We start from the raw sequence: 11076 nt of genomic DNA on the forward strand, positions 1-11076 counted from the left end.
TTTATCTTATTGATTTGATTCATGTGCCGCCATTAACACTAATCTAGGTAGCCCCTGATTCTGCATAGATGCCCTTTGTTGGAAGCATGCAAAAAAATCACTGGATTTGGAGCCCAGTGATCTGGGTTATAATCTCAGCCTAATGCCTTCAAGAACTTTGTGATCTTGAGCAAATTCTTTCTCCTTTCTTGGTCTCAGTTTCTTCATGTGTAAAATAACAGGGTTCTAGTAAATAATCTTTATAGTTTCTCTTAGCTCTACTTTTTATAATCTTAAATAGACAAACAGAAATTAATGAGGAATTTTTATGCAAGTGGCTGATTAGGGAGGTGAAAGTAGAGATGAAATAGAATTGACAAAGGGTTGGCCAAGGGAATGGGGGGTTCTAGAGGAGACCTGGCCAAAGGGAACCAGCCCTCTCCTTCAGAGAAAACCCTAGGGTTCCCCAGGAAGGATTTAAAGGGGTGGCGTTTTTCTGTCTCATTGCCCAGATCTAGGCAGCTGCAATGAAATATCAAACAAATAAACCAATATCTGGGGAGCTGGAACCAAGAAGAAGGTATGATATGCTGAGGTACATGATGACCAAATCTGGACACTTAAAAGAGAATAAAATACATTATGAAGAGAATGTAGGCATTATCTTTCTATCTCCCATCTCCCTGTTTAATTGGTCTCTATGACACAAATCTTTGGAACTCCAAATTTATGCCTGAAGGTAAATTTATTGAGCTTTCTTGGCACAGGACAGTCTTCAGAACTTTCTTTTCTATTTATGCAAAGCTCTCATTGATGCTATTAATTTTAGATTATGGAATATTTACTTAATGAGGCGGCAAAGACAAACGCAAACTGAGATTTACTCAACAGAAAGCAGAAGGACTAATTAAAACACCATGTAATGGCCACACTTCCTTACCAATATACACAGCGTCTGTGGGGAGAGGAAGAGGGGGAGTGGACACACATACAGAAACTGAGTGATGAGGCAGGGCAACTCATGAACAAAGTGAAAGCCCACATGTAAGAGGTTTCTTTTAGGCAAGTCTGTCCTGTCCATCACCTGTTCCTCCTCTGATGCTCCCTATTTTCCTACTGGAAAAAAGACTGTTTTACAAGGGGTTGGTTGAAGTGTTAAGTCCCTTTAGCAAAGCAGGAGATTTACCCTGAAGCCTAAGGTTGAGGGGGGCACCTTTCCATGTTGGCTTCCTTGATTGAATGCTGAACCAGTGTTAAGCTGTTTCAGTGACAAACAGTTCCCTTAAGTTTAAGAACTACAAAGGTCCTCAGATCTGCTCTCTGGGAAACACACCTAACCTCTGACTGCTTATCACACCAGCTAGAATTTACATAGCTTTCCTCCAAGTAAAATGGCGCCTACATCAGTGAGTGGCAGGGCTTGTCTGTTCTCAGTCCACATTGACATTGTAGCTGGGGCTAAAGAGCAATAAGATGAACCTCTCCCCAGCTCTTCACATAGCAGGATTCTGCTTTCTCCAAGAGACTCACAGCAGCCCCAGAGCTTTCCTATTAAAGCAGCTCCCTCCCCTGCCCTAGAACTTGGCTTGCTTCAGTCCAGTGTGGCTGCTCTTCTTTTCTGAAGCATCTTTGCCAGGCTTCTTTCAGCAGCACAGAATAGTTTTTGATAGACTTCTCTCTTTGGCATCATCTTCCCTCTTCAGGTGGAAGATATTTTCTCATTTGAGAAAAATGCTTATTTCTCTCATATTAATAACTAATTATTAAAAGATTTAAGTTTTCCCATCCTATTTCCTCCTTCAGAAACCAGCCTCTATAGATTATTCAGAAAGTCACTGAAGGACATTGCTAATATATGAGATTCCCCAAATCCTCTGGTTACATGCTTCTCAATCTTGGATAGGACTCCACCCAACTGGAAGTTGACCCTACAAACGGAGCCTTCCATTAGAATTTAGGGTGACCCAGTTTATGAAGGGGAAAACCAGTCAGAGTTGTCTGGGTAGAGATGGATTCTTTTGTCCAGACTGATGGAGGTGGCTGAATTTCATGATCAGGTTAAGTTCTTAGGAGGAGGAGCTAAAGACTTTTTGCCCACCTCCTCATCAATATGTCTTCCCTCCATTGATTTGATTGTTAACCAGAGAAGATTTCTATCCTTAAGTATACCCCCCTTTCCAAAGCATTTGGATGTTCTCCAAGGGTGCTTTGTTGGCTTCCAAGAGGGCCACTGACTTCATTTTATCGATTATTTGCTGGCCATAATTATTAAATTGATTATTAATTACCCAGAAATTATCTCTATTCAACTTTTCATTCATCACAGATTCTTTGACTTTTTGCCTTTTAAAGTTTCACATGAGGGTCTCCTTGTGACTAGTGACCAAGTAGTTCAGTTTAGTTGAAATACAAAATTCATGAAGGAGAATTGTGTATAATAATGCTGGGCATGTAGGTAGGGGGAGCCTGATGATAGAGAACCTTTAATGCCAGCCAAAGGAGCTTGTATTTCATTCAATAGACAGTGAGGAACCCTAGAAGGTTTGAGCAGAGAAGAGGTATAGTCAGAGTAATGTTTTAGGAATATCTCTTTGGTAGTAGTTTGGCGATTTGATTAGAAAGGGGGGACCCTGGAGCATGGAGACTAATTAGGGGAAGATTAGGAGATCTGTTGGGTATATATGTTTGTATTTTTTATCTCTGATCATATAAAAATATTGTATTACCCTAAATTTTAAGCCTGGAATTAACTCCAGACTCAAACCATATCTCCAAGGAAGTTGTGTTTACCCATCCAAGGACAATAGGACTCAAAACTAATTCTTTCTTTAGAGTAATTTATTAGTCAGACTAGTCAACGTAGTTGTCTAGAGAAATATATGGTGAAATAGATGATTGGACCCCTATTTTACCCCAATCGGAATTAATAATTTTATAGGGTTGGTGATTTTTTTACTAATTAATATGTTATATCCACTATCAATATACATTTTGTCAATCAATCAAATGAGTAAATCAATCAATATACCATACCTGCCATCAATATGCATTTAGTCAAATGTGTTATCAATATAATGTAGTTAATTAATATATTATACTTATCGATATACATTTAATCAAATAATCAGGGATAATCAAATAGGATAGATTCTTTCTTATAAAGGACCCCAGACTTTTATAAAAAAGCCTCAAGCCTTTTATTAAAAAGTATATATTGTTGGGGGCAGCTAGGTGGTGCAGTGGATAAAGCATTGGCCTTGGATTCAGGAGGACCTGAGTTCAAATGCGACCTCAGACACTTGACACTTGCTAGCTGTGTGACCCTGGGCAAGTCACTTAACCCCCATTGCCCCACAAAAACAAACAAACAAACAAACAAAAAAAGTATATATTGCATAAAAATGTTACTTACTAAGAAGTTCCCTTGCATAATCATAGGAAGATAATTAGAGGACCTCTACCCTTTCTTCCTGCTAAGCAGGGGACCAAGACCAGCATGGCAGATGTGACTCAATTAGATGGAAAGACTCTCAGCCATTTCATTGCCCCTCCAACCTTCATTATCCCCTTATTGCCCAGCATGAGGAGATGGCTATGAATGTTCGTACAATGAGTGACCCTGGTTGCTGGACTACAGTCTGTCCTTCTGCCAGCCCATTGTACCATGTAGATGTTTTGACATCCAGTCATCAGCCCAAACCCATGAGCATGTTCATTGACTTTGGTAGGACCACTTGAGAGGTCAAATTAAGTCTGTTAAGGTGGGATTCTGTATTTTGTTTAGACCCTCCAGGAAGACTCAAGGGCAAGGTCTATACACCAATTAGACTGCATTTCTGGCCTGCTCCATCTTGCACTGTCTGGGTATCAAGTACTATAAAACTAAGGCCCTGAAGGAAGGGGCCATCTCAGATGATGAGGAAGATCTGAGGTCCTATTCATTAAAGGGGACCAGGTTATTGGTTCAGAGTTCTGCTTCAGTGGTTTTTCTTACAGATTGGACATTTTTGGCCTACATTTCTGGTGAGCCAATAGGAGGGCATGGTGTGGACCCCTGTCTCCTTAGGCCAAACTTGCAAGGGCCCCAAGAAGAATCACATACCCAGATTAATTTTTACCATTGGCTTCTCTATGGCACTGGCCCTGGGAGGTTGGATTCCTCTTGCTCTTCACACCCAAATTCTTTGAGCCTAAGGTAAGTCTCCTGAAGCTACAGATTGGTGAGCCTGCCTTGAATTACTCAAAATCATTTCCCTTTTAGGGGGGCAGCTAGGTGGCACAGTAGATAAAGCACCAGCCATGGATTCAGGAGACCTTGAGTTCAATTCTGACCTCAGACATTTGACACTTACATTTGACCCTGTGCAAGTCACTTAACCCTCATTGCTCTCCATCCCCCCCCCCCAAAAAATCATTTCCCTTTTATGGAAAGTTCTCAACTGGGTCAAGATGGACTGTTTGAATTTATAGCTAATCTGTTTGGGATTTATGAGCTCTGGAGCATTTAAATACAGATATGTGTGTATTTGTATGTACATATATATGAATTTATTTTTTGTACATATATTTATTTTTCTTTTTGTATACATACATATACACATAGCCATAATTTTGATTTTTTAAAATAGAAATCAATGTTCCCTCTGTCCTCTTTCTTTCCACTTTCTTTTCATTTTGTTAAGACTATGGAGATTCTTTAGTGAAACTGCTAGTACCTCTTTTTCAGCCAGCTGGCTGCTTAGCTCATTTTAAACTTGGTAGGATTAAAATAGATTAAATCACTCTTGCCATTAGTAGAGAAACTCTATTATATTGATGTGGGGTGGGGGACTTTGCAGGGGGAGAAATACATTTTAGGGACTTTACCAACAAGTCCCTAGATGGATAGGGCTTAGAGGAGAGATCCCCTAGGAGTGTAGGGTTCCCCAGCTCAACGCTGTCAGGGCATTGGACCAATAAGAACAATTTTGTCTCTCCTTCAATTAGTAAATAAAGCTACTCTGAGGATATAAAGTCGTCTCTTGGTCTTTGATCTGGCACCTCCTCAAGAAGCCATACCCTGTAGGCAAGTTGCTTTAGTTTGAAAAAAAGCTGGTATAAATTTTGCTGAATATTCACTCATAAAGGATCTTGGGGTCTTAATTTACTGCTTTTAGGACCCTAGAGGTTAAACCCTGAAATTAAAATGAGAAGAATTACATATCTGGCCAAAACAAATCCCTGAATATTTGAGTGTTAGCTACAGGAAAGGGCCCCTATGAGGAGATCTCCGTTTATAAGTAATTTTGTGGATGGTTTAAGTGGGAAACTTAGAAAGAAGTAAGGAAACTGCCCCCCAGGAATTTAGTCCAATTCTCTTAAGGGAATTTCCTCTGAGAATTTCTGCTCCTAGGTGGGGATGCCCACATGAGAGATTTGATCAGACATAAACATTTCTATAGGATTCCCATTGAGCAAGTTTTTGATAGCCCGGGACAGGGGTGGATTCCCTGTTCATCAGGGGATGACAAAGAACAGAGCCATCAAATTATGTAAAATCTGGGTTGAGAATACAAAGGATTCAGGGGAAGTGTATTGGCCAAAGAATGGTGCCTTTGATTACTTTACCTCAGAAAGTTACAAAGTTTCATCAAACAATTTCCTAAAACTAGTTTAGAACAAATGAATTATTGGCATTGCTGGGAAGTACTACTAGAATCCAACCGGTTCTCACTTCTCTGTTTTCAATTTTTGTTTTTTATGCCTGCCAGATCAGAGAAACTATTTTCATACTGTCTCCTACAGGAAAAACCAGATCAGAGACAGACAAGATAAACATAGTACCAGTTTATTTGTCCCAAGAACAACCAAGCGTGAATCATGTGGAGACCCCTTCCAAAGAAGGAGCTCTCAAAGATTCCCCCTTTTTGTGACAGCATTTAAATCTTTTTTCTCTTTCACTGGTTACAGGGCAACTTCATTAGCCTGATACTACCTAAAGCAAATACTATAACGGGCAACTTAAAGAAACAGGAAGAGTTTATGAAGGACAAGGATGCCTAGCTCTTTGACAAGGAGAACAATAAGATCTATTTACTCTCTTAGGGAAAAAGTTAGTGAATAGGGACTTATCTGCTAACTATCTGGGTTTAGTTTGAATTTTAGTCAAAGAGCATTTTGCTAATCCAGGGTTTCATAAAATTCATTTGGATAATATGGCAGCTCCATCAAATCCAGGTGGTCCATACATTCTTTTTTTTTTTTTTTTTTTTTTAGTGAGGCAATTGGGGTCAAGTGACTTGCCCAGGGCCACACAGCCAGCAAGTGTGTGCTAAGTGTCTGAGGCCGGACCGGAACTCAGGTACTCCTGACCCCAGGGCCGGCGCTCCATCCACTGCGCCACCCAGCTGCCCCTCCATACATTCTTATTAACGATCCCACCTGTTGGTGAAGGGGACAGCCTCACTGACCCCTGTAGACCAAGGAGCTTTTGTTTGGAACATAACTTTTACAGTAACACCATTTGATAATTCCAATGCCATGGAAATTGGATAGCATGGACAGCAAGAAAGAAAAGGTGAGGGAGCAGCTAGGTGGTGCAATGGATAAAGCACTGGCCTTGGATTCAGGAGGAACTGAATTCAAACCCAGCTTCAGACACTTAACACTAGCTGTGTGACCCTGGGCAAGTCACTTAACCCTCACTGCCCCGCCAACCAACCAAACAAACAAAAACAAAAAAAGAAAGAAAAGGAGAATGAGGAGCAGGAGGATTATGGTACCAAACAGGAAATAGTGAATGATACTTCCAAATCCTCCGTGGGGGAAAGAGAGAAAATCATAGGCTTCCATGCCCTGTGTCTTTAACCTAAAGGCCTGCTCACATAGGCAGTGGCCATTATCAACTATTTTGTTGGGATGAGTTTACATAAAAACAATACTCCTCACTAAGAGAAGCATGGACTCTACCTTGTACTGCAAACATAGAGCCCAGGGCCCTTCAGTTCTCGAGCACTGTCCCAGCAAGGGAGTCAACTTTTCCCTTAAGGTCCATTATTAGGGGGAGTTTTTCTCTTCCATGCTGTATGAGAGCTCAAGGGAAAGATTCCCAAAGAGCTGTGATTATTGAACCAAGGCAGGAGGAGAAGCTGCTCTGCACCCAATTCTTCCTCAGAAGGCAAACAGAGGCATAGGTAGTGGCAAAAGAAGGTATTTGGAAAGGTGAGTTGTCAGGGAGAGACCTGGAAAATCTGGCAAAGGCATGGAGGTTCATTGTAATGACACATGAAGTATCCCTGTCACAGGGGTACCCATCCATAAATCAGAGTGGATTCTGTTTGAGTCAGCAGGTATACAGAGGCAGCAGGAGGATAGGTTCAGAAGGATTACAGACTATTGTGCTAGGGGTCTGAGTGACACGAGAGGGACTGAACATTGTCAAATGGAGGGCAGAGCTGGCCGTGAAGAAAGCCCCCACAAAATACCAGATACCAAAATCAATACCACCTGTAGGAGAAATCAACACTAAGGATAAAACCCACAGAGTGACCTGACAAGGCAGATAGGACACAGAGAATGAGGGTAAAGGGACAGAATCCTTGGAGTCCTGGGAATGTAGCTTCCTCTAGATGTCAGCTACTTTTTGTCCCTGGGGTCCCAGGGTAAGTTGTCTGTAGCAGCTGTCCTCAGCTTAGGGCCTTGGGTGAGCCAGAGCAAAAGATTTTCACTGGACTAGACAGTCCAAACCAGTTCAGCAGCCCTTTTCGAAGTGTGAGATATGTATCCATCACTTAGTTCCCAGGAGCAGTGGTTATCATCAGCACCACTTGATATATTCTTTTTTTTTTTAGTGAGGCAACTGGGGTTAAGTGACTTGCCCAGGTTCACACAGCTAGTTAAGTGTTAAGTGTTTGAGGCCGGATTTGAACTCAGGTACTCCTGACTCCAGGGCCGGTGCTCTATCCACTGCGCTCCAAGCTGCCCCACACTTGATATATTCTTGTCCACCTGAGTTTAAGACTCTTTATGGACATGTCTTTGCCTATAGACCCAATTATCTAGTTCAATTAATGTCTCTCCTTCTGATCACTAGGAATCAAGTAAATTGATTGCATTCCAGAATTCCATATTGATAATGAGTATAAAACAGTTTACTTAAACCCCTAGAAAAAGACTGACAGATACACACACATCCCTCCCTAAGGGAATTTCACATTCACCCTTAAATCAAAATTAATCTTTTAAGAGTGTTGGAGTTTGGGGCATCTAGGTGGTGCAGTGGATAAAGCACTGGCCCTGGATTCAGGAGGACCTGAGTTCAAATCTGACCTCAGACACTTGATACTTACTAGCTGTGTGACCCTGGGCAAGTCACTTAACCCCCATTGTCCTGCAAAAAAAAAAAAAGAGTGGTGGAGTTTGTTGATGTTAAGTTGCTTCAAAATGTGTATAACTTCAAGATATATATATATATATATATATATATATATATATATATATAATCTTCACAAATTATAGACAATAACCTTAGATGAAATTTACTCTACTTATAAGTAGGCTTGGAAATTTTCATACCTGTTTGCATTTACCTGGAATAATCAGCAGTAGACATGGATCGTCTGCCTCAAGGCTTTATCAAGTCTCCTATTTTATTCTTTCAAATCATACAGCAAGATTTAGCCTCTGTTGTCTTCACAGGCTCAGTTTTAGTCCAATATATTGATGACCTCTTACTAGCCTCACCTACAGCTGACATCTGCCAGAGAGACAGTGGTTATCTCTTTCTCCAGCTCTACCATCAAGAAAGTCTCTAGATCAAAGGTACAGTGGTGCAAGCCTCAGGTAGAATATCTTGACTTTGTTTGATCAGCTGGAATGTGTTCTATTTCACAGAAACACATACAGACAATTCAACAGTTGTCAATTCCTAAGACAAATAAACACGTATGTGCCATTTTGGAAGCTTCAGGATGTTGTTGGCAGTGATTTCTGCCTTTCAGTGAAATTACTAAACCTCTTGTTGCTCTAACACCTGGCTTCTTAAACTGTGGGTCGCAATCCTATATGGGGTTATGTAATGGAATATGGGGATTGTGAGAAATTTGGCAACAGTAAAAGGTTATATATACCTATTTTATATACCTATATACACAGGTTCATGTAAAAATTTCTTAAGTGAAAAGGGGTTGCGAATGGAAAATGTTTAAGAAGACCTGCTCTAACCAAAGAATAAATTCCTGAACCTCTCATCCTTAGCCTGAGTGTCTCACTGTCCTCACAGAGCTGAAGACTGCTCCCAGACTACAGTGAGTCTTCTTCACTCTTTTTGTGCATGAGTGAAGGGGGTAGGGGGTGGCTTCTGGTGTTCTCACACAATCATTGGGACCCACAATGTGCCCTGTGGCCTATTATTTAGCTCAACTGGATAGTGTAGATGCAGATGCTCCACCCTGCCTGCTGGCTGGAACAGCTACCACCCTCCTAGTAGAGCATGTTTTTCACCTTGTATTAGGAAATTCTAACCATTCAGTGCCCTCATGAAATTGAGGCTTTGCTGTTGTATCACCATACTCAGGCCTTTTCTGATCAAAGACTTGCTAAATATGGTGTGATTTTACTTGGAAGGGAAAATGTCACCATTAAGGAGTATTCTATCCTTAACTCCATAACTCCACTCCCTGATCTCTCTCTATGTCAGATGAGCCTTGCATGACTGTGCCTCTGTTGTTGATCTCACTGAGAAGCCTTGTAGTGATCCAGATTTGATTTTTTATACTGCTGGCTCCTCCTTTATGAATGATGGTGTGCATCACACTGTAGTCTATGAAGTCTCTGATCACAATGTAATTTGGGCAGTTTCACTCCCTTCTCACTTCAGTGCTCAAGCCGCTGAGCTGATTGATCTTATTCAGGCCTGTTGCCTTGCCACTCATAAGGATGTCACCATGTATACTGACTCTCATTATGCTTTTGGAGTGTGTTGTGCAATTGGGCTGTTAGGGTTACAGTGAGGATTTTTGACCTCCTCTGGTAAAATTTCTGATAAAATTATTGCCAATTCTGACTTACTTAAAGACCTTATCTCTGCCATAAAATTGCCCAGATTATTGGCCATTGTGCACTGTTCTGTGCACACTAATGGATCTGATCCCAATTCCCTTGGAAATGCCCAAGTGGATGCAGCTGATAAGTCTCAAGCTTTGAAAGGCCATTCTTTCATTCTTTACCTTCAAGATCTTTTGAAACTTCCAGACAAGACCCTTGTCAATCCTGATGACACCCAAGAGCATCCTCTTCCCTACACTGATGCTAAGGTAAAAAAAAATGGAAGCAGCAGTACAAGGCAAAACAGGTCTCTGTGATCTGGGTTAGTCATGAAGGTAAACCATTCCTTCCTCAGAGTTTCTATCATCAGGTGTGTTTCAGTTCATTCTGGGGGGACAGCATGAAAGGAATAATTGATTAAGTTAGATGATGGTGGATTGCTCCTAGTATTACCTCAGTTGCTGTCTGTAAAATTCAAACTGCCCTACCTCTTTAACCTTTAATCAACACATTTTTAAGACTACAAGCTTCCGTGGCTGTCCCCATTGCTTATTTTCTATTTCAATATTTACAGACTGATTTTATAAAAATATGCCCAAAGCAGGACATCTTAAACACTGTCTGGTTGTGGTCAATCAATTAACTCACTGGTATGAAACCTTCCCTGCTTCAAAGGCCACTGCTGCTTTTGTAACCAGGATGCTGATTAAAGAGATTGTGTCCAGATATGGTACACCTGCACTCATTGACTCTGATAGAGGGTCTCACTTTACCGACTGTCTTTTCCAAAGTATATGCTAATCTTGGAATTTTTCCCAAGTTCCATACTTCCAAGTTCTGGCCAGGTTGAACACATGAATAGGGAGCCCAAAACCCTTATTAGCAAATTGTATTCTGAAACCTATGTGAAATTGATGTTCTCCCTTTGGCTCTATTTTATCTTAGAAGTAGACCAAGAGAGGATGACATTTGTCCAGAAGACACTAATACTGCAGCTGATTTGGAGGCTTGGGGGTAAGTTCCTCTGGTACAGGATGCTTGAGGTCTGTGTCCATGGAATCGCAGGGTTTGACT

This window comes from Dromiciops gliroides, chromosome 2 (genome assembly GCF_019393635.1).
Source record: "Dromiciops gliroides isolate mDroGli1 chromosome 2, mDroGli1.pri, whole genome shotgun sequence".
NCBI classification, from domain to species: Eukaryota; Metazoa; Chordata; class Mammalia; order Microbiotheria; family Microbiotheriidae; genus Dromiciops; species Dromiciops gliroides.